Source organism: Elephas maximus, chromosome 2 (genome assembly GCF_024166365.1).
Source record: "Elephas maximus indicus isolate mEleMax1 chromosome 2, mEleMax1 primary haplotype, whole genome shotgun sequence".
In the NCBI taxonomy this organism is placed as follows: domain Eukaryota; kingdom Metazoa; phylum Chordata; class Mammalia; order Proboscidea; family Elephantidae; genus Elephas; species Elephas maximus.
The window spans coordinates 214,629,126-214,657,080 of NC_064820.1; the positions used below are offsets into that span (position 1 = coordinate 214,629,126).

Genomic DNA, 27,955 nt, shown 5'->3' on the forward strand with positions numbered 1-27,955 from the left:
GAAGGCAGGCCTGCTCAGAGGAGGAGGTGTGCTCCAAACCACTTTCTGATTTGACACTTTGCTGGGATGAAACCAGGCAGAGAGACATGAGGGCATTTGGCTAGGGTGAACGGGCTGGCCTGGGCAAAGGCTGGGTGGCAAGACCACACAAAGACATGTTTTCATCAGCTGGGAAACGGTGCTGCCACCGAGCGGCAGTGCCCTGACTGGGCCTCAGTGTGCCTGTTTGTGAAATGGGGATAATGACAAAGCTCACCTCCTGTGTGTGAAGAGGCGTGTCAAAGCCTCTGCAAGCAGGCACAGGAATGTGCTCAGGGGACAGCTACAGAATGAGTGATAGAGTAAGGGAGTCGTTCTTAAAGGTGCATTCTCTTCACTCTCATAGTTTGCTATCAGCACTCCGTGGTCATCCAAGCCCTCTGCAGACGAGGGGCCCAGAGGAGGCATCGCTCCCCTCGCACCATACGGCAGGGGTTTCAGTAAGCGAGAGTCAGCTGAGGGTGGCTTGTGTGGCCCCAAGGCAGTGGACCCTGGGCCATGCCCATCAACCAAACTTGAGGATCGTCATGGGAGGGGCACTACGGTCTGCCCTGCCTGAGCCCATTCCTGCTTCGGGCCTGTTACCTGCCTGGGGTTCTACCATTAGAATCCTTTCGGGTAAGCAGGGCCACCCCTCACAAATTCCTAGTAAGGAGGGCACAGTTCGCCCCCAGTCCAGCTTCTTATTGACCCACAGGGGCTCAGTTTCCTCATCTGTAAAATGGGAGTGCAGGGCCTTCATGAGCAGGGAAGGTCTGAGGTCTGGAGAAAACCAAGTGCTCAGGGCCTTGCCCCTCCCAGAGGGCTCGCCAAAAGGGCTCCAGATTTGCTCTCCTTCCTCCCCCTCCAAAGGCCCCCTGGCACCCCTCATTCCTGGCACTGCCCCTCCCTCTCTGTGTGAGCTTTTCAGGGAATTATAATCTGCTAGGCTCTAATTACTGGGCCACCAAGGACCGCTGCCTCCTTCCAAGCAGAGCCTTCACAGCCCCTCCCAGTCTGGGTGGGCAGATAGGCGGGCTGGCCTGCAGGCTGGGCTGAGGACGCAGCTCAGGCAGAGGCTTGAGGAGCCCTCTGAGCCCGCATCCCTCTGGACCAGCACCGAGCCACACCACCACCACAGCTCTGGGAGGCGTGCCGGGAAGAGGAAGCTCCTGCCCAGCCCAGTCCTGCCTCGAGAAGCAAAGAATCTGGGGTCTGAGGAGCTCAGAAGTGCGCTCTTTGACAGATGGGGAAACAGGTCCAGTAAAGTGCACCAGCAGACCAGCACGTAGGGCCCCACTCCAGGCTCAGGCACCGTGTCGCCTCTGCACCAGTGTGCCCAATTCCCCGCTGGGGGACCTCTTTTTTATTTTTTTGTGGTGAAAGTGTACACACCGAAAAAGTCACCAGTGCATCACCTAGTGGTGTCATTAGGGGGGCTCAGGGGGTGTGGACCACACGGGTAACACCAAAATGATTGTCTATAAAATTTTTCTGCAGCATTTCAGCAGAATTTTATTACTTTTTATAAAAAATCCCCATAGTTAGTTATAACAACAAAAACATTTTTCATAAGCCTAGTTTTACAGGTACCAATATACCTACAAGGCTAAGGCTCTATGCTAATTTACTTTTTGAACCTTCAGGATACTCTGGTCAGAGCTGTCATTATTACTCCTCTACGATGACACCTTGAATCAAGTGGATTCGTCTGCACGTGCTACAAGCACACACTGTTGTTTTCATTGCTGCCGGTGTTTTTATAGTCACGGGTTTTGTCAAATTTTCTGGTGTTTTTGCTACACCATTGTGGTAATTAGTACTTGTGAACATATATCAATAACTTTCTTTTGAGAATGAAGTAGTAATTAAGAGAAGGAATGATATATGGGAATTACAAGTTATGAGTAATATTAATACAAAAAACATTACTAAGGATTCTGTATGGTCTGGTACAGGAGGTACATGGCGGGGGGTGGGGTGCGGTGCGGTGACACCACGAGTTACTGCACCAGGTGACACTAACCCTTTTCAAACTGACTTATTTTGCTCAGTAAGGTGTTTTCCAGGTTCATCCATGTTGGTGCAGGCATCGGGACTTCCTTTCTCTTTATGGTTGAGTAGTATTCCATTGTATGTACATACCACATTTTGTTTATCCATTTATCTGCTGACAAACATTTCAGTTGTTTCCACCTTTTGACGATTGTGAAAACTGCTGCAATGAACATAGGTGTGCAGGTTTCTGTTTGTTTCTGTCTTCACTTCTTCTGGCTATATACCTATGATTGAGATTGGTGGGTCACAGCATAATTCTATGTTCAACTTTTTCAGAAACCGCCATACTGTTTTCCACAAGATCTGCACCACTTCACATTCCCACCAGCAATGGATGAGGGTTCCAGTTTTTCCACAACTCCATCAACACTGGTTGTTTTCTGTTTTTTTTTTTTTTTCAATCATTGCCTTTCTAATGAGGGTGAGGTGGTATCTCATTGTGGTTTTGATTTGCATCTCCCTAATCGCTAATGAAAGAGCCCTGGTGGTATAGTGGTTAAAGCGATCAACTGTGAATTGAAAGGTTGGTGGTTCAAAACCACCAGCTGCTCCTCCAGAGAAAGATGTGGCAGCCTGCGTCCATAGAGATTCACAGCCTTGGAAACCCCTGGTCACTGTGAGTTGGAACTGACCCGAGGCAGTGGGTTTGGCTGGGTTGGTTTAATGGCTAATGAGGAGCCCCTGGATGCCGTAAATGGTTGAACACTTGACTAACAGCCAGAACGTTGGCAGTTCAAACCCACCACAGGTACTTCGGAAGACAGGCCTGGCAACCCACTTCAAAAAGGTCACAGTCTTGAAAACCCCATGGAGTAGTTCTACCCTCAACACGTGGTCGCATGAGTTGAAACTGACTGCAACTAACCACAACAACAGCTAATGAAGCTGAACATCTTTCCATGTGCTTGTTGACCATTTTGAGTATCATATTTGGTGAACTGTCTGTTCAAGTACTTTGCCCATTTTTTGATTGTTTGTCTTTTTGTTGTTAAGTTGTAGAAATTTTATATATGTTTTTGATATTAGGCCCTTGTCTAATATATGCTTCCTGGAAATTTTTTCCCAATCTGTAGGTTGTGTTTTCACTTTGTTGATAAAGTCCTTTGATGAACAAAAGTATTTAATTTTTATGAGGTCTCATTTATCTGTTTTGTCGTTTCTGCTCGAGCTTTTGTTGTCCTATCTGCTAAGTCCATCGTTAAAAACTGGGTCCCACAGCCTCGTCCTCTACATTTTTTTAAATAACTTATTTTGTTGTTGTTGAGAATACACACAGCATAACATACACCATTTCAGCAGTTTTTACACGTACAAATTCAGTGACAATGATTACGTTCTTCAAGTTATGGCCATTCTCACCTCCTTTTCTGAGTTGCTCCTCCCCCATTAAAATAAACTCACTGCTACCTACGTTTCCTAAAGAATCTTTCAAGTTGCTGTTGTCAATCTGATCCCATACAGGTAGGTTTAAAAGACCGCAATGCTCAATGCAGACATTAGTTAAGCTAAACTAATGTTTGGTTTTAAGTAGGCTTCAGGGGATATTTTTGGTTTAAAGTTTAAAGATTATCTCCAGGCAATAGTTTCAGGGGTTTATTCAGCCAACATGGCTCCAGAAAGTCCAGATTCCATGAAATTTGAAATTCTGTTCTGCATTTTCCCTCTTTTGATCAGGATTCTTCTATAGAATCTTTGATCAAAATGTTCAGTAATGGTAGCTGGCCATCATCCAGTTTTTCTGGTCTTACGGCAAAGGGGGCAGTTGTTCAGGGAAGCAATTAGCACACATTCCATCTACTCCTTCTACTCCTGAGCCTCCTTCTTCCTCCATTGCTCCAAGAGAATAGAGACCAACTGTTGTGCCATGGATGGCTGCTTGCAAATTTTTAAGACCCCGGGCACTATGCAACAAACTAGGAGATAGAACAGGAGCACTAAACACATTACTAGGCCAATTAACTGGGATATTCCATGAAACCATTACCCTAAACCTCCAAACCAATGAACCAAATCCCATGAGGTATTTGGTTGTACCACAGCAGTACTTTTTTTTTCTTGTCATTTTTGTAAATATATCTATCACACAACTTTTGACAATTCAACTTTCTACAGGTGTATAACTTATTGACAGCAGTTCCATTAACTGGCTGTGCAAAAATACCCTTAATAAATTGAGATTTTTCCATCACCATAAACTGAAATTAACTACTCCATAAGCAATAACCTCCTCCTTTCCCCTCTCTCCCACCACTGGTAACCACTAATAAACTTTGGACACTATATATTTGCCTGTTCTTATCTTTTTATTTAAGCGAGGTCATGCAATATTTGCCCTTTTGTGACTGAATTATTTTACTCAGCATAATGTCTTCAAGCTCCATCCACATTGTAGCATATATCAAGATTCCATTTCTCATACTGGCTGAGTAGTATTCCATTGTGTACCACATTTTGTTTATCCATTGATGGGCATTTAGGTTGTTTCCCCCTTTTTGCTATTGTGAATAGTGCTGCAATGAACACTGGTATACAAGTAACTGTTTACGTCTCTGCTTTCAAGTTTTTTGGGTAAATACCTAGGAGTGGAATTGCTGGGTCATATGGTAGTTCTATTTTTAGTTTTTTGAGGAGCCTCCTCCACACTATTTACTATAACAGCTGTACAATTTGCATTCCCACCAGCAATGGATAAGGGTTCCCATTTCTCTACAACCTCACCAGCATTTGCAAGTTTCTGTTTTGTTTCGTTTTTAAATCTTAGCCATCCTAGGGGGAGTGAGATGGTACCTCACTGTGGTTTTGATTTGCATCTCTCTGATGGATAATGGGGCCCTGGTGGTGCATGGTTAAAGAGCTCAGCTCTTTCGGTTGGCGGTTCAAATCCACCAGTCACTTCTTGGAAGCCCTATGGTGCAGTTAAACTCTATCCTGTAGGGTCGCTACGAATCACAATCAGCTCGACAGCAGCAGGTTTTTTTGGTTTTGGGTGGATAATGACGCGGAGCATCTTTTCAGGTTTGGGTGGCCATTTGAATGTCCTCTTTGGTGAAACGTCTATTCAAGTCCTTTACTCATTTTATGATTGGGTTGTCTTTTTGTTGTTGACAAGTTTTATATATATTTTTGTTATTAGATATATGGTTTCCAAAGATATTCTCCAAGTCAGTAGCTTGTCTCCACTTTTTTGGTAAAGTCTTTCGATGAACAGAAGTTTTTAATTTTTATGAGGTCCCAACTATTAACTGTATTTTTATGCAAATAACACGTGTGTTAAAAATTTTTTTTGCTAACCGCACAATCCCTTTGTGCATTATTTTCCTAGGCGTGGTATGCGTGTTATATATGTGTGTGTGTTATTTGCTAAAATATGGTGTCTTGTCTTTTGCTGTTTCTGCTTTTGTTATTATATTAGATAATCCACTGTCAAAAGCTAGACCCAACAGCCTGGCCTGCTGCAGCTTCTCCACTCCTGGCACAGGTGCCAGTGGAGGCTCTGGCCAGGGGCAGTGGCTGCACATGATCAGGGTGGCCACACCCACAAGGCAGCGGCAGACAGGGCTGCCACTGTCAGCTGCATTCCTGACACCCACACCTGCTCCCTGCCCAGCCCTCGAGGCCACCTCTGTAGGCCCTCAGTGAGCCTCCCCCCATCCTATGCCCAGACATGCACAAAATCCCAATCTGATCTGGCTGCCCATGCAGTGCCCCCACCCCCCTCACAGCTGCATACCTGACAAGGCTGGCCTCCTGTATCCAGTGAATACAGCTCTTGGGCTTTACCCAGGGTGCAGGCGGCTGCTGGGGCTTCTGGGCCCAGGCTGCTCCTGCTCCTCAGGGAGGTGGAACAGCAGGCAGGGCTAGGTACATAACCCTGGGGCTTCCCTGTATGGTGTTCATGCAACATCCAGATTGTATAACAACCTATTGCACAGAATCTATCATGGATATTAAACGACACATTACTGTAAATTTATGAAGGATATTAGCCTGCAGTTTTCTTTTCTTGTCTGGCTTTGGTATCAGGGTTATTTTTGCTTCATAGAATGAAATAGCGAATATCCCTTCCTTCTTTATCTTTTGGAAGAGTTTAAACAATACTGGTGTCAATTCTTCTCTAAATGTTTAGTCCAGGACTTTTTTGGTCGCTATTGGGAGATTCCTGATCACTGATTCAATTTCTTCCCTTGTTACAGGTCTGATGAAGTTTTCTATTTCCTCTTGAGTCAGTTTGCGTACGTTGTGTGCTTCTGCGGATTTGTCTGTTTCACCTAGGTTATCCAGTTCGTTGCCAAACAGCCGTTCATAATATTCTGTTGTAATTCTCTTTATTCCTATCCGATCAGTTGTAACATCTCCTCTTCATTTCTAACTTTGGTCATTTGCATCTTTTCTCTTTTTTTCTTTGTCAGTCTAGCAAAAGGTTTGTCAATTTTATTGATCTTTTCAAGGAACCAACTTCTGGTTTTGTTGATTCTCTGTATTGTTTTCCTGTTTTATATTTTACTTCTGCTCTGATCTTTGTTATTTCCTTTCTTCTGGTAGGTATAGGCTTAATTTGCTCTTCTCTAATTCCTCAAGTTGTAGAGTTAGTCTGTTGATTTGAGAGCCTTCTTCTTTTTCATGTAGCCATTTATTGCTCTAAGTGTCCCTCTGTGTACTGCTTTCACTACATCCCATCATTTTTGGTATGCTTTGGTTTCATTTTCATTTGACTCTAAGAAATTTGTGATTTCTCTTTGGATTTCTTGCTTGACCCATTAGAAGTTTAATAGTCTGTTGTTTCATTTCCATTTTTGTGTATTTTCCAGGTTATTTCCTGTTATTGATTTCTAGCTCTAATCCGCTGTGTTCAGAGAAAATACTTTGTATGATTTCAGTCTTTTAATATTTACTGAGACTTGCTTTATGACCTAACATGTGGTCTATCCTGGAGAATGATCCATGCGCACTGGAGTAGAATGTATGTTGTTTTGTTGTTGGGTAGACTGTTCTATATATGTCTGTTAAGTCTAGTTGATTTATAGTGTCATTCAGGTTTCATTTCCTTGTTATCTTCTTTCTAGACGTTCAGTCCAATATGGAAAGTGGCTATCTTAGCCATCTAGTGCTGCTGTAAAAGAAATACCAAAAGTGGATGGTTTCAACAAACAAAAGTTTATTCTCTCACAATCCAGTAGGCTAGAAGTCCGAATTCAGGGCACCCGCTCTAGGGGAAGGCTTTCTATCTGTCAGGTCTGGAGTAAGGTCCTTGTCATCAGTCTTCCCTTGGTCTGGGAGCATCTCAGCACAGGAACCTCAGGTCCAAAGGAAGCGCTCTACTCCCGGCACTGCTTTCTTGGTGGTATGAGGTCCCCCCGTCTCTGCTCAGTTCTTTCTTTTCTATCTCAAAAGATACTGGCTTAAGACACTATCTATTTTGTAGATCTCATCAATGTAACTGCCACTACTCTATCTCACTACATCATAGTGATAGGATTTACAATACATAGGGAAATCACATCAGATGACGAAATGGACAATCATACAATACTGGGAATCAAGGCCTAACAAATGACACATATTTTGGGGGGACACAATTCAATCTATGACCATGGTGTACTGAAGTCTCCAACCATTACTGTAGTGCTATCCATTCCTCCCTTCAATTCTATCAGTGTTAGCATTATATATTTAGGTGTTCCACTGTTGGGTGCATGTATATTTACGACTGTTATATCTTCTTGATGAATTGACCCTTTCCATCACTATATAACGTTCATCTTTATCTGTTCTAACAGATTTTGCCTTAAAGTCTGCTTTGTCTGATATTAAGAGTCACCCCAGCTCTCTTTTGGTTATTATTTGCATGGAATATTTTTTTCCATTCTTTCATTTTCAACCTATTTGTGTCCTTGGGTCTAAGGTATGTTTCTTGTAAACAGCATACAGCTGGATCATGTTATTTATTTATTTATTTTTTAATCCATCCTGCCACTCTCTGTCTTTTAACTGGAGCATTTAGTCCATTTACATTCACCATAATTACCAATAAGAAGTTACTTAGTTCTGCAATTTTGTTTGTTGTTTTTTGTGTGTCTTCTCTGGCTTTGTCCTTTCCTACTGCCTTCTTTTGTGTTTTGTTGGTTAATTGTAGTGAGCCATTTTGGTTCCCTTCTTTCCTTCTGTGTATATTTTTTAGATATTTTCTTAGTAGTTAACATGAATATTACATGTAACAGTTTGTATTTATAACATCCTACGGTAAGTTGGTACCAGCTTAACTTCGGTAATATTCAAGAAATTCTGTACCTATACCACCCCCTCTTTTGATGTCATCACAATTATATCATTATATTTCATGTGCCATGTAACATATAATTTTATCCTTGCTTTTTGTACATATGTTATTAAAAAGCATGAAAGAGATAAAACAATTAGAATTATCAAGCATGAATACCTTATTACTACCCCTTATACTTACCCAGGCAATTCCCTTTATTAAGGATCATTCTTTTTATGTATGGCTTTGAATTATTTTCTAGTGTCTCTTCCTTTTCATCTGCTGAACTCCCATTAGTATTTTTTTGTAGGGCTGGTCTGGCAGATAAGAACTTTTTCAGCTTCTGTTTGTCTGGAAATGTTTTAATTTCACCCTCATTTTTTTTTTTTTAATTGTATTTTAGATAAAGGTTTACAGAACAAACCAGTTTATTATCAAACATTGATCTATGACATTGGTTAACAATCCCACGACATGTCAACACTCTCCCTTCTCAACCCTGGGTTCCCTATTACCAGCTTTCCTGTTCCCTCCTGCCTTCCAGTTCCTACCCCAGGGCTGGTGTGCCCCTTTAGTTTTGTTTTGTTCCATGGACCTGTTAAATCTTTGGCTGAAGGGTGGATCTCAAGAGTGACCTCCTGGGGAAAACAGTCTCCTTAATAAATGGTCCTGGCATAACTGGATATCCATCTGCAAAAAAAAATGAAACAAGACCCATACTTCACACCATGCACAAAAACTAACTCAAAATGGATCAAAGACCTAAATAGAAAATCTAAAATGATAAAGATTATGGAAGAAAAAATAGTGACAATGCTAGGAGCCCTAATACATGGCATAAACAGTATACAAAACATTACTAACAATGCAGAAGAGAAACTAGATAACTGGGAGCTCCTAAAAATCAAACACCTATGCTCATCCAAAGACTTCACCGAAAGAGTAAAAAGATTACCTACATGCTAGCCAAAAATTTTTAGCTATGACATTTCCAATCAGCGTCTGATCTCTAAAATCTACATGATACTGCAGAAACTCAACTACAAAAAGGCAAATAACCCATTTAAAAAATGGGCAAAGGATATAAACAGGCACTTCACTAAAGACATTCAGGTAGCTAACAGATATATGAGGAAATGCTCATGATCATCAGTCATTAGAGAAATGCAAATCAAAACTACAATGAGATTCTATCTTACTCCAACATGGCTGGCATTGATACAAAAAAACAAAATAATAAATGTTAGAGAGGTTGTGGAGAGACTGGAACACTTATACACTGCTGGTAGGAATGTAAAACGGTACAAACAGTTTGGAAATTGATTTGGCGCTTCCTTAAAAAGCTAGAAATAGATGCACCATACAATCCAGCAATCCCACTCCTTGGACTATATCCTAGAGAAATAAGAGCCTTCACACAAACAGATATGTGCACACCCATGTTAACTGCAGCACTGTTTACAATAGCAAAAAGATGGAAGCAACCAAGGTGCCCATCAATGGATGCATGGATAAATAAATTATGGTATATTCACACAATGGAATACTATGCATCAATAAAGAACAATGATGAATCCGTGAAACATTTCATAACATGGAGGAATCTGGAAGGCATTATGCTGAGTGAAGTTAGTAAGTTGCAAAAGGACAAGTATTGTATGAGAACACTATTAGAAGAACATGTAAAATAGTTTAAACAGAGAAAAAATACTCTTTGATGGTTACGAGAGCAGGGAGGGAGGGAGGAAGAGGGGTTTTCACTAATTAGATAGTAGATAAGAACTATTTTAGGTGAAGGGAAAGGCAACACACAACACAGGAGGGGTCAGCAAAACTGGACTAAACCAAAAGCAAAGAAGTTCCCTGAATAAACTGAAGGCTTCAAAGGCCAGCGTAGCAGGGGTGGGGGTTTGGGGACCATGGTTTCAGAGGACATCTAAGTCAATTGGCATAATAAAATCTATTAAGAAAACATTCTGCATCCCACTTGGGAGAGCGGTGTCTGGGGTCTTAAATGCTAGAAGCGGCCATCTAAGATGGATCAATTGATCTCAGCCCACCTGGAGCAAAGGAGACTAAAGAACACCAAAGACACAAGGTAATTATGAGCCGAAGAGACAGAAAGGGCCACATAAACCAGAGACTACCTCAGCCTGAAACCAGAAGAGCTAGATGGTGCCTTGCTACAACTAATGACTGCCCTGACAGGGAACACAACAGAGAGCCCCTGAGGGAGCAGGAGATCAGGGGGATGCAGACCTCAAATTCTTGTAAAAAGACCAGACTTAATGGTCTGACTGAGACTAGAAGGACCCCAGAGGTCATGGTACCCAGACCTTCTGTTAACTCAAGACAGGAACTATTCCCCAAGCCAACTCTTCAGATAGGGATTGGACTGGACTATGGGATAGAAAACAATACTGCTGAAGAGTGAGCTCCTTGGATCAAGTAGACACATGAGACTATATGGGTAGCTCCTGTCTGGAGAAGAGACGAGAGGACAGAGGGGGCAGAAGCTGGCCGAATGGACACGAAAATAGAGAGTGGAGGGAAGGAGTGTGCTGTCTCATTAGAGCGAGAGCAACTAGGAGTATATAACAAGAAGTATATAAGTTTTTGTATGAGGGACTGACTTGGTTTGTAAATTTTCACTTAAAGCACAAGAAAAATTAAAAAAAAAAAAAAAAGTGACCTTCTTACAGAGTTGAAAGGGTGTCTGGGGGCCATACTCTCAGGGTTTCTCCAGTCTCTGTCAGGCCAGCAAGTCTGGTCTTTCTTTTTGAGTCAGAATTTTGTTCTACATTTTTCTCCAGCTCTGTCTGGGACCCTCTATTGTGATCCCTGTCAGCAGTCGGTGGTGGTAGCCAGGCACCAACCAGTTCTACTGGACTCAGTCTGGTGGAGGCCATGGTAGATGTGGTTTGTTAGTCCTTTGGACTAACCTTTCCCTTATATCTTTAGTTTTCTTCATTCTTCCTTGCTCCCAAAGGGGTGAGACCAGTGAAGTACCCTAGATGGCCTCTCATAGGCTTTTAAGACCCCAGACGCTACTCACCAAAGTAGAATGTAGAACACGTTCTTTATAAACTATATTATACCAGTTGAGCTAGATGTTCCCTGAGACCATGGTCCCCACAGCCCTCAGCCCAGCAATTTGGTTCCTCAGGGAGTTTGGATGTGTCTATGGGGCTATCATGACCTTGCTTTGTACAGGTTGTGCTGGCTTCCCCAGTATTGTGTACTGTCTAACCCTTCTCCAAAGTTACCACTTATCTATTGTCTATTAAGTGTTTTTCCACCCCCACCCCTCCCCTCCCTCGTAACCATCAAAGATTGCTTCTTTTTCTATGTAAACCTTTTCATGAGTTTTTACAGTAGTGGTCTCAGACAATGTTTGTCCTTTTGTGATGGACTTATTTCACTCAGCATAATGCCCTCCAGATTCATCCATGTTATGAGATGCTTCACAGATTCATCATAGTTCTTTATCGTTTTATAATACTCCATTGTGTGTATGTACCACAGTTTGTTTACCTATTCATCTGTTGATGGGCATCTAGGTTGTTTCCATCTTTTTGCTGTTGTAAACAATGCTGCAATGAACATGGGTGTGCATATGTCTATTCATGTGTGACTCTTATTTCTCTAGGATATACTCCTAGGAGTGGGATTGCTGGATCATATGGTATTTCTATTTCTAGCTTTTCTAAGGAAGTGCCATATCGTTTTCCAAAATGGTTGTGTCATTTTGCATCCCCACCAGCAGTGCATAAGAGTTAATGATCTCCTCGTGCCAGTAATACCAGGGTGAGATGGTACCTCATTGTGGTTTTGATCTGCATTTCTCTGACGGTAGAGATCGTGAGCATTTCCTCATGTGTCTGTTGGTCACCTGAATGTCTTCTTTGGTGAAGTGTCTGTTCATTTCCTTTGCCCATTTTTTAATTGGATTATTTGTCTTTTTGTTGTAGAGGTCACCCTCATTCTTGAAGACCCATTTTGCTGGGTATAGTACTCTTGGTTGACAGTTTTTTGTTGTTTTTTTTTTCTTTCAGCACTTTAAATATACCATTCCATTTTCTTCTGGCCTTCAATGTTTCCAAGGGGAAATCGGCACTTCACCTTATTAGGGACCCTTTGTACATGCCTGTTTCTTTCTCACGGCTTTCAGGATTCTCTCTTTATCCTTACTTTTTGAAAGCCTAACTACTAAGTGTCTCCGTGTAGATCTCCTTGAGTTTATTTCACTTGGGGTTCTTTGAGATTCTTGGATTTGTAGGTTCATGTCCTTTGTCAGATTGGGGAAATTTTGGCATGATTTCTTCAAACATTCTTTCTCTCCCTTTCTTTCATCTCCTTCTGGAATTCCCATGATGCATACATTAGGTCTCTTGTTGTCCTATAGTTCCATTAAACTGTGTTCAGCTTTCTTGAGCCTCTGTTCTTGCTGCTCTTCAGCCTCTGTAATTTCAACTGTCTTATCCTCTAATTCACTGATTCTTTCTTCTGCCTGATTAAATATGTTGTTAAGAGTCTGCCATTGTGTTTCCTATTTCAGTTATTCCCCCTTTCAGTTGCAATATTTCTGTATTCTTTTTATCTCTTTTTTAGTTCCTGCATTGCTTTCTTTTAGACCTTTGTCTATGTTTTCCCTTAACTCTTAAATTATATTTAACATTGTTGTATTATATTTTTCTATTCTTTTCATTATTTGATCTTCCATAGATGCATTTTCACTCTATTAGTCATATTCATTTGGATGGGTCATCGTTTCTCTTTATGTGTCTTGTGGTTTTTTGTTCAGGCATTAGAGTTTTTCAGGGTATTAACTTTCTCATGTCTCTCCAGTATTTGGTGTTTTTGCCTGCACTACTTTCTGTTAGATGGGCAGAGCATTTGGCCTTTCTTATTGTTTCTTCTCTCTCTCTCTCTGTAAAAGCTCCTTCTCCTTTCCTGTTTTCATTGTAATTTTAAAGTTACAGATTTCAGTTTTCAACTTTCAGTGTCTCCCAAACACATCAGAGAACATACTGTGGTCAATCTGTCCATCAGTGGGTGCTGCCACTCTGGCAAGATATAGCACCCTAATCAATCTGTCCAACAGGGGATGTAGTTCTCTCTCTCTCTCTGGTTATTACTCCCTTCCCTTCTGTTTCTACAACCAAGTTTTTAGTTGGAAAACCCACACCCAGCGAGCCCCCTTCAGGGCTGGGTGTTGCCCCCTGGTTTTGTCTGAGGCTCCCTTCCCTGCTCTGTGGGGGCTGCTTATATCTGAGCTGGCATTCAGGGGAAGCACAGGCAGAACTTCCTCCATTTCAGGAGGAGGAGGAGGGGCTGGCACACTCCAGAAGGACCTCCAAGAGATCTGTCTTGTTTGTTTCAAAGCCCCAGTGACCCTGTGCTGGTTGGGGAAGCAGTCTCTACTTAGGTGACCTGTTCCACTGTAGGAAACCTTCCATAGGTGTTCATATCAGACCAGCAACCAACAGTTACTGGGTGGAGGAAGAGCAGTTATGCTCTGAACACACCCTCCTGAGGGAGGTCTACCTTGTTGCTATCAGTGTCCCTGGTAGACTGTTGTCTGTGTATGCAGCCTCCATTCAAGATGTCTGCTTCCTAGCACACAGCAGCCTCAGTCAGTAGTCCTCAGTGCCAACCTGAAGGGGGTCAGATCCAAACTGAACCCCACGGAGGTATGTCCTGTTGGTTTTGGGAGCCTGAGATATGAAATATGCAGGGAGACAGGTAGAGAGCTGCCTATGGGACAGACTCCACTGCAGGAGCCTTCTGTAACAGTTTGCAGCAGTCTGGCAACCAACAGTTACTGGGTGAGGGAAGGGGTGTCACGGTCCATTCAGGTCCTCCTAGAGGTCTGCCTTATTGCTATCAGACCCCCCAGCAGATTACTGGCTGTGAGCCCAGCCTCCACTCAAGATGCCTGCTTCCTAGCACAGTGCAGCCTCAGTCAGCAATCTTCAGTGGCAATGGGAAGCGGGGGCAGGCTAACCTGAACTGACCCCCAGGGAGGTCTGTCCAGTTGGTTTCAGAGGCCTGAGCTATGCAGTACACAGGGAGGCAAGGAGAGGGCTGTCTGTGGGAGCAGACTCCACTGCAGGGTGCCTTATGTAGCAATTCACAGCAGCCTTACTGCTGCCAGCATCGGGGTGGGGGAGGGGCTGCCACACTCTGAACAGATCCCTAGGGAGGTCTGCCTTGTTGCCATCAGAGCGCCTCCCTGTGGTATGTTGGCTGTGAGTGCAGCCTCCATACAAGATGCATTCTTCCTAGCACATAGCAACCTCAGTCTGCATTTTTCAACACCAACAATGGGGAGCAGACAGACTCAAACTGACCCTCAGGGAGGTCTGTCCTGTTAGTTACAGAGGCCTGTGCTACGGGGTGCGCAGGGAAGCAGGTAGCATGTTGACTATGGGACCAGATTCCACTGCAGGGGCCTTCTGCAGTAATTCACAGCAGCCTTGCAGCTGACAGTGTCCAGGCGGGGGAGGTGTGGCACACACTGAATGGACCCCAGGGGGAGTCTGTCTTGTTGATTCTAGAGCTTTGGGTCCTGTCTCTTTGTACAGGCAGGGGTTGGTGGTTACAGAAGCAGGCTGTTTTGCTGGGGCCGCTTCCCCAATTCACAACAGCTGGAGGCCCGCATAGCCGGGGGAGGGATGGGGCGGTGGGAGAAGCAATTTTCCTATAGTATGCAACTCGTTTATTTGTTGATTCTTGCCTGTCTGCAGTTCCCTGCTGCTTTCTTTTGCTCGCTGATTCAGAGTCCCTCAAGGCAGAGCACTGTTTCCTTGTTGTATTTGTGGAGGAGGGTCAGAACAATGATCTGTTTACTCCAACATCTTCCTAGCCCTTATATTTTTCCCAAGAATTTTATGGTTTTAGGTTTCACATTTAGGTCTTCAACCCATTTTCAGTTAGATTCTGTGTATGGTGTGAGGCATGGATCCTGACTCTGCATGTGGAAATCCAGTTTTCCCAGCACCATTTATTGAAAAGAGTCTTTCTTCTCTATTGAATGGACTGAGTACCCTGTTGAAAATCAGTTGACTCCAGGGGCACCTCTTTCCCCACTGCCCTCAGGACAAAGCAGAGCCCCTCACAGCTGCCCTCAGATACTGTCTCTGCCCTCCTGGCCTCCTAGAGCTGCCCACATGTCCACACACACTATTGTCCTTTCTTGCCTCCAGGCCTGGGTCATACTGGACCCTATTGTCAAGGCCCTGCCCAGGTTTCAAGACCTAGTACCCATATCTCCCCTAACCATGGCCCACTGTTGGCAGGCGTGTGCTGAAAAAACATGAAACCTAACCATAAAAGGAGATGCCCATCAGCTGCCCATCTTCCTCGCCAAGCCCTCATGGGGATGGCTGTGGACGCTTGAAGTGCAGGTGCCAAGGACCGGGCTTGGCTGGGGCAAATCATGCAACAGGGTGCAGTCTGGACCAGCACTTCCTGCTGTGTAGCCCCTAGCCCATATCCCCATCTCTAAAGGGCCTCATCCAAGGGTTGGTAGATGTGGGAGCGTGAGGCTGGCACAGTGCCTGGCACCTTGACCATCCCCTGGGCCTAAAGACCAAGGTGCCACTAACCCTCCTGGCTTCTTTCTTGGCCACTTCAGGACTCCAGCCAAAAAACATCAGCTGGGAGCAGCCCAGAGCAGTCCCTGGTTGTCAGGTTGCCTCAGAGGGTGGCACCAGTGAAGCTTCCCTTCTGGCCTCTCCAGTCCTCCTGCCTGCCTTGGCCTGGCCCCTCAGAGCCTTCATCCTGTGCCTGTGCCCCTCGGTCTTGGTGAATGGTCTAGACTGGGACTGCCAGGCCCCTGCCCGGATCCCCACTCTGCCACCCCTGCCCTGCTCATACTGTGGGACCATCATAGTCATCACCAGGTAACAGAAACTGGTACCTCAGGCTGGGTGACCATAAACTGGCAGTCAGGGGTGCAAATCTGGCCATAGACAGGTTGCTGAATTAGCAGTCAACATATGCCAACCAGGGATCTTGTGTAGGTATCTGAATTCTGGGACCTAAGAAAGTGGGGATGGGGTAACCTGGGCTGCACTGCCCCACTGCTGCCTAGCAGAGCTGGGCCACCAAGACTCCGTGAGGGCCAGGCAACCCCACAGCCTCATCGGCATTCCCTCCTGGGCCCTGTGGGGCTTGAGGCTGTGACCCCTGCATTATGGAAACATGAGCCCATCTTCTGATTACTCCTCCAAGGTCATGTGTGTGCACTTAAGCAGGGCCTTCAATACCTTCACTCTTAGTAGGGACGAATGGGGCACTTCTGGCACTGGGGAAGGCAAGAAGAGGACATTCTGCAGGGGCCTAGGTCACAAAGTCTGCTCCTGGAGGTGGCACCTTGCAGGGATGGCCTGGGGTAGGCAGAGTCTTTGCCTTTTTCTGAAAGAAGGGATTTTGGGGGAGGAGCTGACATAGGCCTGACTCTTTCCCAGTGCTGCCCTTGCAGAACAGTGGATGACAGCTTCCCATCACCTGCCATTCTGATTCCTCATGACACTAGTTCTGGCCCCTGAGCCTCACCAAGATCAAGCCCCCCTCAGAACATGGGGCCTGGTCCAGCAAGTCTCACTGAACATTCCCTCCCCTTCCCAGACACTCTACCTTTGATAATGCATCCTCAGGTGGGTCCAATGGACTTCTCTGTCCCCTGGGGGCTCACACAGAGATGATAGTCACCTCCAGTTCAGGCTGTCTCCTGGGGAAGCACTTAAGGATAACAGTGTGTCTCCCTCCCCAGAGCCCAATGCCCTGCTGGGGCCACACAGGTGCTACAGATGCATGCACGGATCGGTGATCAAATGAACACTGGCTGTGCCCTCCATGGGCCCAGGTGCTGCACTTAGCCTGGTTTTCCTTACTCTCCCACAGCCTGTCAGGAGGGTACTGGGCTTCCCACTTCACAGATGGAGCACTGAGGCTCACAGAAGGGGAAGAACCCCTTGCTCTTGCTTGGTCTGGTGTGGCTAACGTTCAGGCCTGTCTTCTGCTTCCTAAAACTGGTCTTCTCCACTTCCAAAAGCCTGGGCATACAGGAGGTAGTTAATGAATATAGAGCTGCCCACAACACTCTGGGGGGAGTGGGTAGGGACAGGGAGCAGCCCACTTTTGGAAAGCCAGGACCCCACAAATGATGAGGTTGCCTGGTGCGCCTGAGCAGCTCATATGGTAATGAGTCACAGCGACATGTTAGTCAATATTATCACCGTCCCCGCTAGAGCTACGGTGCTCACAGGACTGGATGGATGAAGGCTAGCGTCAAGGCAGTACACAGCCAGGCCAGGAGGCCCGCCTGGGGCCGGTCTGCAGTGGCATGATCAGTGGAGACAGGCCCTGCCCAGGCAGCTGAGGGTGATGTATATTAGACTAGCGCTGTGACAGAAACGAATGTTCCCAGGTATTCCATGGAGGACAACAGGGCCTCGTCCTCAGGGGCCCCATCTGCCCACAGCTCCTGCATAGACAGGGGCCCACAGTCCGAGTCTGGAGACAGGTGGAGGCTAGTAAGATAGTCTAGGCCTTGGGGTCTGAGGACTGAGTCCAACCTGGTATCCCCAGATTGTAGCCGTGTGACCTCGACATGTTACTCCTCTGTAAACCAGACCACAAATGCTGACTCGCAGGATCTGTGCCCGTCCACAAGGGGGCATGGCAGCAGTGGCCACCCAGCTCCTAGGACCTCAGAGACCACGACCTGGAGGGTTTTAAAATTCAAAGGAGAAGTTCAAGTCTGCCAAGCACAAGTCTGCCAAGCACATGCCCATAACACCTTGCCCCTGCCCCCTCGCACCCCCAGGCTCTGTCCCTCCTTCATGTGTGGGGTCACCCTGACTGTGCCCTGTAGCTAGGCCTTCCCCACACCGCAGCCTGGGTCTTAGCCTCCTACATCTCCTGGCTCGGGGATGTGAGCAGGAATGGCTCAATCAGGGTATAATCGTTTTTAATTAACGTGCGGATCATTTCACAGGCTGATCTCCTTGGAGACCAGCGGGAAGACGGTCTTTTAAGATTTTCCTTTGCCTATCCCCACCTCTCCCAGTTGAAGGCCGCCCCCCCTTCACCCACCCAGCCTCAACCTTGAAAGCAGCACAAAAGCCTGATGCCTGGATCTCTCCTGGGGCCATTAGGAGGGAAGTGTGCGCTCAAATACAGACACACACAGACACACACACGTGCCCAGGCTCAGGGCACTCCCCGGAAATGCACCAGGAGATGAGACACACACAGACATGGCACACACAGATACACACAGACATGCACAAGCAGACATACACAGACAGCACACACAGACACACACATACATGTCCAAGCTGGCAGGAACATAGACTCCTTAAGAAATATACACACAGGATCAGAGATACACAGGCATGCCACATTCACAGACATACATACACACAGACACATGTGCACATACACACACTGAGACACGCACACATACAGACATGTACACACACACCCCATGCATATCTACAGACACATATATGCACATACACACCCAGACACACCACATGCAGGCACACACATTCACAGGGATGCCACACATACAGACATACACAGACATGCCACACACACAAACACACCACACCCATGCACATTCACACACCACACCCATAGACACACACACACACACACACACGGGCCCAAGCTGGCAGGCACACTGAGCCCAGGAAGGCACAACCAGGGTCAGAGATGCACAGTCATCACACACAGGTGCACAGAGACAGGCACACACCTGTGGGTACACCGAAACGCCCTAATTCCCATACCCCCAGGAGGGTTTCTCTTTGCCTTGACGTGGGCATGCTGGCAGGGGAAGGAAGAGAAAGGCCCTGTCCTCTGATGGGGAGTCAGAGCACCAAGAAGCCACCTGCCCAGGTTTTGCCACCACCTGCTCTGGCTCCATCTGACCCCTAGAGCCTCTCTCTATGCCCCCCAAAGAGCTGTTCCGCTGAGCCCTGCAGAGCCCGCCCATCTCCAGGCAGGTGCCCAGCCTCTCCCCCAGGCCACCCTGGGCTCTCCTTCACGGCCCCAGAGCCACCAAGGTGGGGGATGGGGGACTTATCGCTGTCATCCCTTCGAACACATCCTTCCTTCTTCTCCCTTCCCCCTTCCTTTCCTTCCCTCCTTACCTCCCTTCCCTCTTTCTAGTCCCTTTTTTCCTCTCTCACTTCTTCCTTTCCTCTCTCCTCCTTCTCTGCCTCCATCTGTCCCCTCCCTCCCCAGGGGCTTCCTGAAGCCTCTCTGTGGTCAAAGGAAGCTTTAAAGAAGTAGCCTGTCCTTCCCCAGGAGTCCCTGGGGGATGCAAACGGTGAAGGGCTCAACTGCTAACCCAAAGGTTGGCGGTTTTAGTCCAGTTAGAGGTTATTTGAAAGAAAGGCTTAGCAATCTGCTTCCAACAGATCACAGCCTTGAAAACCCTCTGGTGCACAGTTCTACTCCAACACATGGGTTGGAATGGACAGCTGGTTTAGAAGTGGTTTTTGTCCTTCCCCACCTCCACACCCCCGCTATCCATGCTGTCTCCTGCCCCCAGCTCCAGCACCGGTGGAGGGCTAGGCCTTCAGACAAATCAACTGAGGCACGAGGCAGGAGTATAACCCCTGGGTCCTCTACCTCCAGGCTACCCTGGATCTCAGCTTTCCCTTCTGGGAAATGAGATGATGAGAAGGAGGGGGAGTTGTGAGGAGGGACAATGGGGCCAAGCACAGGCTAGTGAGTTGGGTGGCCCCAGGTCTCGTGAACGTGGCCAGTGCATGTAACTCAGAAGGGCAGAAGGGCCTGGCTGGGGCTCCACCTGAGGCAAGCTGGGTGCTCCTCCTCTTCCCATCTGTAGGAGGGATCCTTCGTGCAATCAAACACCAGATAACAGAGGAGCAGCCGGCTCTTGCTGCTGCGTGGCCCAGTGATGGTCGTGTGACCATAGAGTCACTGCCCCTCTGGCTCCTGAGTCAGATGAGGGGGTCAAACAGGTGACTAACCACGCAGGCTCCTTGCAGCTCTAAAGGAAGGTTCCAGATTGTGAGGAAGGAAGGAGGACCGTGTCCCACTTATCCAGGGAAAATCATAGAAGCCGGTTCCTTCCACTGGAGGCACGGTTGAGCCTCCTACACCGGCAGCGTCATTTTGAGGAAATCATCTTAAACATAAAAAAAAAAAAAGCCCTATGCACGAAACACATTCCCTGCATCACTCACTGGGAGCCTCCAGAACGTTTAACAAAAGGGGAATATGAAGTAAATGATGGCACAGCCACTCGATTGGAGAAGACTGGAGACGCCAGCCATGGTTTTTATGAAGAGATGGTTACAAAACAACAGGAAAAGGCTGTTAGCCTGCAAAGAAAGCAGGATATACATCTGAATATAGAGAATGACCACAGTCTTTAAAAACAAACCAGCCACCAAGTCGACAAAGATTGAGAAGAACTACATAAAAATTATTATTGTCATTGCCCCTGAAGATTGACAGGCACCTTTTTCTTTTATTTTCTCTATTTATTGGATTTTTTACGAATTGCACATTTTTAAATGTATATAACAAAAAGGTCTAAAAAATTATAAAATGCCTCAATTCAGAAACACTGCCCTTTCATCCATTCATGATGGATTCACTCACTCTTGTGTTTGTCTGGCCAAAGCTATGTGCCCACTGTGTGCCAGGTCTGGGGCTCCTCGATGCGTGCACTGGAGGCATTCAGTTCTCGGAGGAGAAGTCAGCCACACTGCTACACCAAGGGACTCCTGCGGTAGTGGGGCGCACGGGACAAGCAGACAGGAATGCTGCTGGTTCAGTTCTCTCTCCCAGCACACTCTCACTGGGCCTGCCCTCTGCTGCTAGGGCCTCAGAGTCCAACCTGTAGGGAGGAGGGGCAGAAACTCACCCCTCACCAGGCCTCCTGCCATGGGAACTGAGGGCGGGGCTGGGAACAGAGTAAACGTGTGGGGAGGGACCAGCCAGCTCACAGAGGCTCCCCAGCCTGGGCAAAGGCCATTCCACAATGGCCCTCCACCCCAGCCCTAGAGAGTCCCCTTCAGGTCTAGGTAGCCCAGGCCACAGGGCCATAAGGCCACTCTCCCCAAGGTCCCTGGACAATGCACCACCTGGGCAGGCCCTGCCTGGTGTGGATGGGGGGCACAGGGTATGAATCTGCTCTCTCCTGTCAGCGGGTGTTAGCATGGCCATCAGCCTGTCCCCGCTGGGGGTGACAGATTTCTGGGGGAGGGTTAAATCTTTCTATTCCTGGACCAAGAGACAGAACAGCCTGAAAACAGCACACACACACACACACCCCAACCATGCCGGCAAAAAAAGGTACCTTCTCCCCCCACCCTCCTCCCCAATCCTCTCTTAAAGTAGGGAGAGGAATTTCCTTTTTTTTTTACTTGGGCGGCTAGCTTGGGGTCTGGAGCCTGACTCCCTACCCCAGAAAGGGAAAGGGGAAAGGGCACCTTTATCCCACCCTGGCTGCTTGCCTGGGAATCCAATTAATGCAGATTTTCAAACCCGCCCACCCCCAAAAGGAGCAAAAAAAATCTGGAGGATTTGAGTGGAGAAAGCCCTGACCCAGCGGCTCCCCTCTTTGAGATGAACCCCCACCCCCGCCCCAGAATTGCCGTTCCCAGAAATTCTCTGAGCTAGCGCTACCTTCCCATGGCCCCAGTGGGTGCGCGGAGAAGTTCCCACCACTACTGCCCTTTCCCTTCATCTTCTCCTCCCCCAGCACCTGGGGGAGGGGGCTTGGCGCCCGGATCTCCGGGTCACTGGAGCAGCGTCTGCTGTGGATGACAGGAGACAAACACTTCGTCACACACACACACACACACACACTCTTCGCCCTCGGGATCACCTCTTTTAGTCCGCATTGTCCAGGAAGGGAGGGGACGAGGCGCAGAGGAGGGGGCTGAGGGAAGCGGGTCCTCGACGTGCCTGGAGTCACCAGTCAATCACCCAGCCCCAGAGGGGCTAGAATTCGAGACCCCGGCGGCGAACCTAGGCCTCTAACCTCCAGCGAGTACCCCTCCCAGCCCGGCGCCATCCAACGTCAACGTCTCTAACCCAAACAAGTCCCTCCCCCTTTGAGTCCCCTTCCCCTCCCCCTGCCCAGCCGGGGGTCAGTAGCCCCCGGAGTGATCAAGTGACCACCGTCCCCCCTAGGCGGCTGAGGCGCAAGATTTCATTTTCAACCAGGCCTCCCGCCGCGCAGGAGGTGGGGGGGGGCTCCGGGCAGGGGGCTCCGGGCAGGCTCCGGCTGCGCGAGGGGAGGGGTCTCCGGGGAAGTGTTTGAAGCGGCTCCTCCAGCTCATCCAGATCCGGAAGCTGCCCGCCGAGGGAGGAAGGCGGGGGTGGGGAGAGCGCGACCTTAAGCGCTCACGGGAGGCGAGGAGGGGACGCGGAGGCTGAAGGAAGCACTGGAGGCGTCGGGGGCTCCGAGTCCCCCGGGAGACTGCTCCCGGGAAGTTTCCCCCAGGCTGCCCGGGGCAGAATAGGGTGCGCAGACCGGCCCTCCATGGCCCAACCAGCTCCTGGGCGAACTGCGAACTTGAGCAAAAGTCTCCTTCTCCGCGAATCCCTCACCTCCCCGTCCACGGCCACCAGCCCCGCCATCTCAGCCCCTTGCCTTGCTCCAGTGCCACTGTCGCCAAGACCTCTCACCAAGGCATTATGGAGAAAGGGGGGTGGGATCCCCAGCACAACCAAACTACGGCCAAAAAAAAAAAAACCAAAGAAATTCCTTCTCCTGAGATCCACTCCCTCAACCGGCTTGGAAAACCCCAAAACAGGCAAATCTGCAACTCCAGCCCAGATCGCGGCGCGGCGGGGGGCAGCCGGACCCCGCCGGCGCAAGTCTCAGCTGGGCAGGGGGCCGGGAACGTTCGCGCCCCAGAACAGCCCCAGAAGACACAAAGCTCCGGCGGCCAACAATACCTGCGGGTTCCTCCTGGGTCTCGCGGGTGCCGGGGCTGCGCGGCTCGCCGTCTCCCGTTCGCCCTCCGTCTCTCGGCTCCTCGCGCGCGCTCTCCCCCTCGCCTCTTCCAGAACGTAGCGACCAGATGAGGTCCTTGGGAGAAAAAAAGGTGAGCGCTCGCGCGCTTCCTTTCTCTGCCTCCCGCTGCCGCTTGCGGCGACCCGGGCTCGCTCCTTTCTCCCTCGCGCTCCCGCGCACGCCGCGCCTCGCACCCGCGTTTCCTCCTCAACCGCCCCTGCGAGCGCCCTCAGTAGCCATTATGCATGGGCCGCCGGGGGACAGGCGCTAATTAGAGACTGCCGGTGGCCGCAGCCACTCGGCCAGCGCGATGCGGGCGCCGGGCGCGCGCGAGAAGGGGCGCGCGGTGAGGGGGCTTGGCGGAGCTTAGCCCGCGCCCCAGACGCGGGGGAGGGGAGGGACAAGAGGGGAGGAGAGGAGGGAGGGGCAGCAGCGAGGAGGAGTGGCGGGGTTCGGGAGCCAGGGAGGAGGGGGCGCCAGGAGACGCTCCCGCAGCTCTCTCCGCGGGGGACGAGGTCACTGGCTGCTAGGTTCCGAGAGCTGAGGAACCGGGGTGTGTTTGTGTGTGTGAGAAAGAGAGTGTGTATGAGAGAGTGTGAGTGTGTGTGTGTGCGCGCCTGCACGCGCACGCACGCGCGCGTCAAGGATAGCAAGAGTGGGAGGGAGGACCGCTTTAATATTTTCCCAGGGACTTACGCGCCCGCAGGGGAGCTCCAGGCCGTGCGTTTGGGTTGGTGTGTGTATCAGTGTGGATTGTAGATTTCTGTTCTGTGCTTACGTGTGAATGTCACGACGCACGGGGGTCTGGGTAGGAGCTGGTGAACGTGCTTCTGGGTCCTGGTGGGACTGAGTGATGTGGGGCCTGCGTAGGGTTCTGTGTGGACGATTGTTTACAGAGGGGTTCTACGTGGGTGGGATTGTGCCTGTGTGTGTCCCAGGGCTTGCATGTCTGTGCGGGGTTGTGTGGGGGGGGTTGTGTTTGCGTGAGGCTGCGTGTGTCCGAGGGGCGTTGTGTGTCTGTGTGGGCTTGTTGACGAGTGGGATTGCGGTTGTGTGGGCCTCCGTGCTGGGGTGGGGGGACGGGTTAAGTGCGCCTGTACCAGCTGTGGGGCTGTAGGCGGCTGTGTGGGGAGCTGTGTTCAGTTTGCGGGTTTGAGGCCTGGCAGCGGGGGAGAGGGGGGCCGGGCAATCCGCGTGGCATCAGAGATCGCACCGCCGCAGAAGAGCCGCTTGAGGCTCGAACAGGCGGCGCTGGAGTCGGGGCTCAGCGCGGACGTGTACTGGCTAAGGGGAGGGCGGAGACGAGGGGGCTTTCTCCCCCCTCCTTAATCTCCCTGGGAGAGGCAGCCCGGAGATCCTGGCACTTGCTGGCCCCGCGGTCCTAGAGGCGCTGGGTTTGGGGACCCTGCCGGACTAGGAAAGGCGCTTGCTAGCCCGGGGCAGAGGGGACCGAGACTTGGAGGTCGGAGAGCAACCGAGACGCACGCACCGAAGGCTACCTGGAGAGGCTGATCGCGGCTGGAGACAGCGGAGGGCCTGACCGAGACAAAGAGAAGCGGGACCGGGGGCCTTGTGACCGGACCGCGCCTCCAGGTTCTCTCTGCGGCCAAGTGGCATCCCTGCCTGCACAAGAAGGCCAGAGCGTGAAGCCTGGCGACGTCGGTGGGACCTCTTCTCGCCCAGTTTCTGGGAGGCGCTCCAGAGCCCCGGCGGGCGCGGAATTGAGCGCCCCGGGCGGGGCCGCGGCAGAAGGGGTCTGCGCGCAGCTGGAGGGCGCCGCGCGGGGGGCTGTGATTGAGCGCGCAGCTGGCCCGCCCCTTGCCGGGCTGCCTAGCCGCCCACGCAGCCATTCATTCATTCATACATCCGTCTCTTTATCCACCCATCCACCCATCCATCCACACATCTGTCCTTCAGTCCACCCAACCGCTCCAGGAGGTGCGCTGAGCGTGGGGATCACACAGATGGGTCAGACCTGGCTCTCACCTCGGTTAGTCTGCCTCTCCTTGGACACCACCTCCATTTCCTCCTAGGTCTTCTCCATCTGTTCTGGCAGGAGGGAAGGAGCTCACTCTCCCCACCTCTCTCACACTCGGGTTTTGCTGCTCCGTGATTGCCGGACCCTGTCTCCCCATCTTCCTCCTACCCTGCCCCTCCTAAATTCGCCATACAGCCTAAACACCAACCCTGCCGGTAGTTATGCGCCAGACGCGCAGGCATGAGCAAGGGTGGGCGTGGGGATGCCCTCTGCCCGTGTTTGCCTGGCCCTGTGTGAGGCCTGGGGTGAGGGGGACTTCTTGGAGGGGGCGGGCAGCCGACAGCATACTTCAAGACCTCTGCTCAGTGCCACTTCAGCCCAGACCCCTCTAGCTGGGAAGGGGGGATGGCCAGGTACCCCAATGGCCTGAACCAAAACCAAAACCAAACCCCTTGCCATCAAGTGCATTCTGGCTTCCAAGGAGCGGCTGGCTGGTGGATTACAATTGGTGACATTTTGGTTAGCAGCCAAACCCTTAACCACTGCACCACCAATGGGCTGAAGTCACTCCTAAACCTACCACTGGGGCAGTGTCAACAGGAAACTTCAAAAAATAATAATATATTAATAATAATAATAGACTCCTGGGCTCTAGCCCAGATAGAACCAATCCGAATGCCCAGGGCCTTTGCACATCCTGTTCCCTCTGCTTAGGGATGGGCATTTTGGCAGCTAGGCTTGGGAACTTACTGGCCTGGACTGTCTTACAACTACCCATACTATTTAGGGCTGCCACCCAAAGCCTGGCACTTTCCACAGCTTCATAGGCCCAGGAGAGCAGGCCTCGCCACCAGAGATAAACCCTCTGGTTGACCTCTGGCTTACCTGGAAAGGATGCAGCAGAAACAGAGGCAGACTTCTGGGCCCCCCTACCTGCCAGGAGGCCCCTGGGCAGCCCTAGGTCTTCTGTGGGCTCAGGTCTCCCCACCTTTAAAATGTGGGGGCTCCTTAGTCTCTATCTCCAATCAATATCTGGTCTGGGAACTACAGTCACTCAGTCCAGGATCTATTGGGTAGGCCAGGGGAGGTCATTAAGGCCGGAATCCCTGCTGGGAACCACCAACCCAGTCACAGCCAACCCCTTAACTCTGGTCACAGTGACTGTTGATCCCTACCCTAAGCCTCAGACTATCCCTGTCACATCCTGACTCGGCTACCTCCTCCATGCAGCTGCTCTCAGGGCCCAACACTGGAGTGAGCATGAAGATGGCAGTGTGTGCCCATTCCCGTGAAGGGTAGGGATAGGCTCCCGTGGTTTCTGAATGATCAGAAGAAAAACAAGTCCTCACCATACCAGGAGGTAGGAGACCCTACACAATCAGCCCTCCCCAACTTCACATCCCACCCTCTCCCCATCACTCACCACGGTCCAGCCACATTACACCCCTGCTATCCACTGAATTCACCAGACATTCCTACCCTAGGGCCTTTGCACTTACTGGTCCCTCTGCCTGGAATAGTTTTCCCTACATTCTAATATATAATTTATGTAGTTATATATTTTTGACTGCTTGCTCACTGGTATATCTTTAGTGCCTGGAATTGTGCCTGACACACATTCAATAAGTATTTGTTGAGTGAATGAATGAATAAATGAATGAGGCTGATCCAAGTCCTCCTCCTGTGAGCCTGGCCTAGCCCAGAGCTTTCTCCCCTGAACCAGCAGCTCTTTGGCAAACAATAGACAGGATGGAGAACACCGTGACCTGCCATGGACACATCACATGACCTGCTGGAGGTCACTCAGGGAGAGCTGTTCATGAATTTCAGGGACATGTCCTGGGGGTCCACTGTGGGCCTACATGGGGTGGGATGATGGTGGGCAGCTGGTCACAAGGAGAGCAGAGTCTCACCCATTCCAGGGCCTCTCTTGTTCCCCGGACAACATACACAGCAAGACCAGCCAAACCCCACCTGATGGTAAGTTTCAAGATGGGTCTTGCTCACCTCTACCTAGCACAGTGCCTGGCACACAGTAGGTGTTGATAAATATGTATTTATCAAATAAATAAATGAAGTGGCAGATTCCCAATTGACTCTGCATGCCCCACAAACCCATGCTTGTTCTGCCAGACCTACCAGTAGGAGTCCATAGGGGGTCGTGGTAGCAGTGCCCAGCACGTAGTAGGTGCTCCATGAATGTTGGAGCTGGCTAGTTCTTCCCACCAAGTGAGTCCTGTCCCAGGCTCAGCCAGGGAGAGGGTCCCCCCTGCTTGGCTGGCAGGAGAGTTCTGTGCGGTCAGACCTGGGGCTTCCTGGTGAGATGTGGCTATACTCAGCAGAGCCTGGGCCTCAGCAAGTCAGCCCTTTTGTGTGCCTAGCACCCCCTGAATAGCTGTTTTCATGCAAAATATGTGTCCAAGTGCCATTCCAGGGTTAAATAACTAAACAGGAGATGGGGAGGGAGGAAGGGTGGATGGAAGGCTAGGGATCATAGGCAGCCCCTGGGCAGTGGAGGACAAGGCCCACTGACTGGGTGCCAGGGGCAAGCGTTAGCCAGGGGCCACCCAGGCAGGTGTCACTGATACACAGGTCAGCCCCTGGTCTGGTAACTCCCAGG

At 49.5% G+C, this 27,955-nt stretch overlaps 1 protein-coding gene across 6 annotated transcripts in view; it reads right to left on the reverse strand.

Annotated features, from left to right (window-relative positions):
• RAI1 (retinoic acid induced 1) overlaps nt 1-27,955 on the reverse strand; it is a 139,967-nt gene that overhangs the window by 77,258 nt on the left and 34,754 nt on the right. For 5 of the 6 annotated variants that reach the window (XM_049874751.1, XM_049874746.1, XM_049874745.1 and 2 more), the window contains one exon: nt 23,300-23,432. The gene's annotated coding sequence lies outside the window, so the exon portion shown is untranslated. Of the gene's footprint in view, nt 1-23,299; nt 23,433-24,856; nt 26,724-27,955 lie in introns of those variants that run through there. The other variant, XM_049874749.1, reaches the window with a different exon arrangement.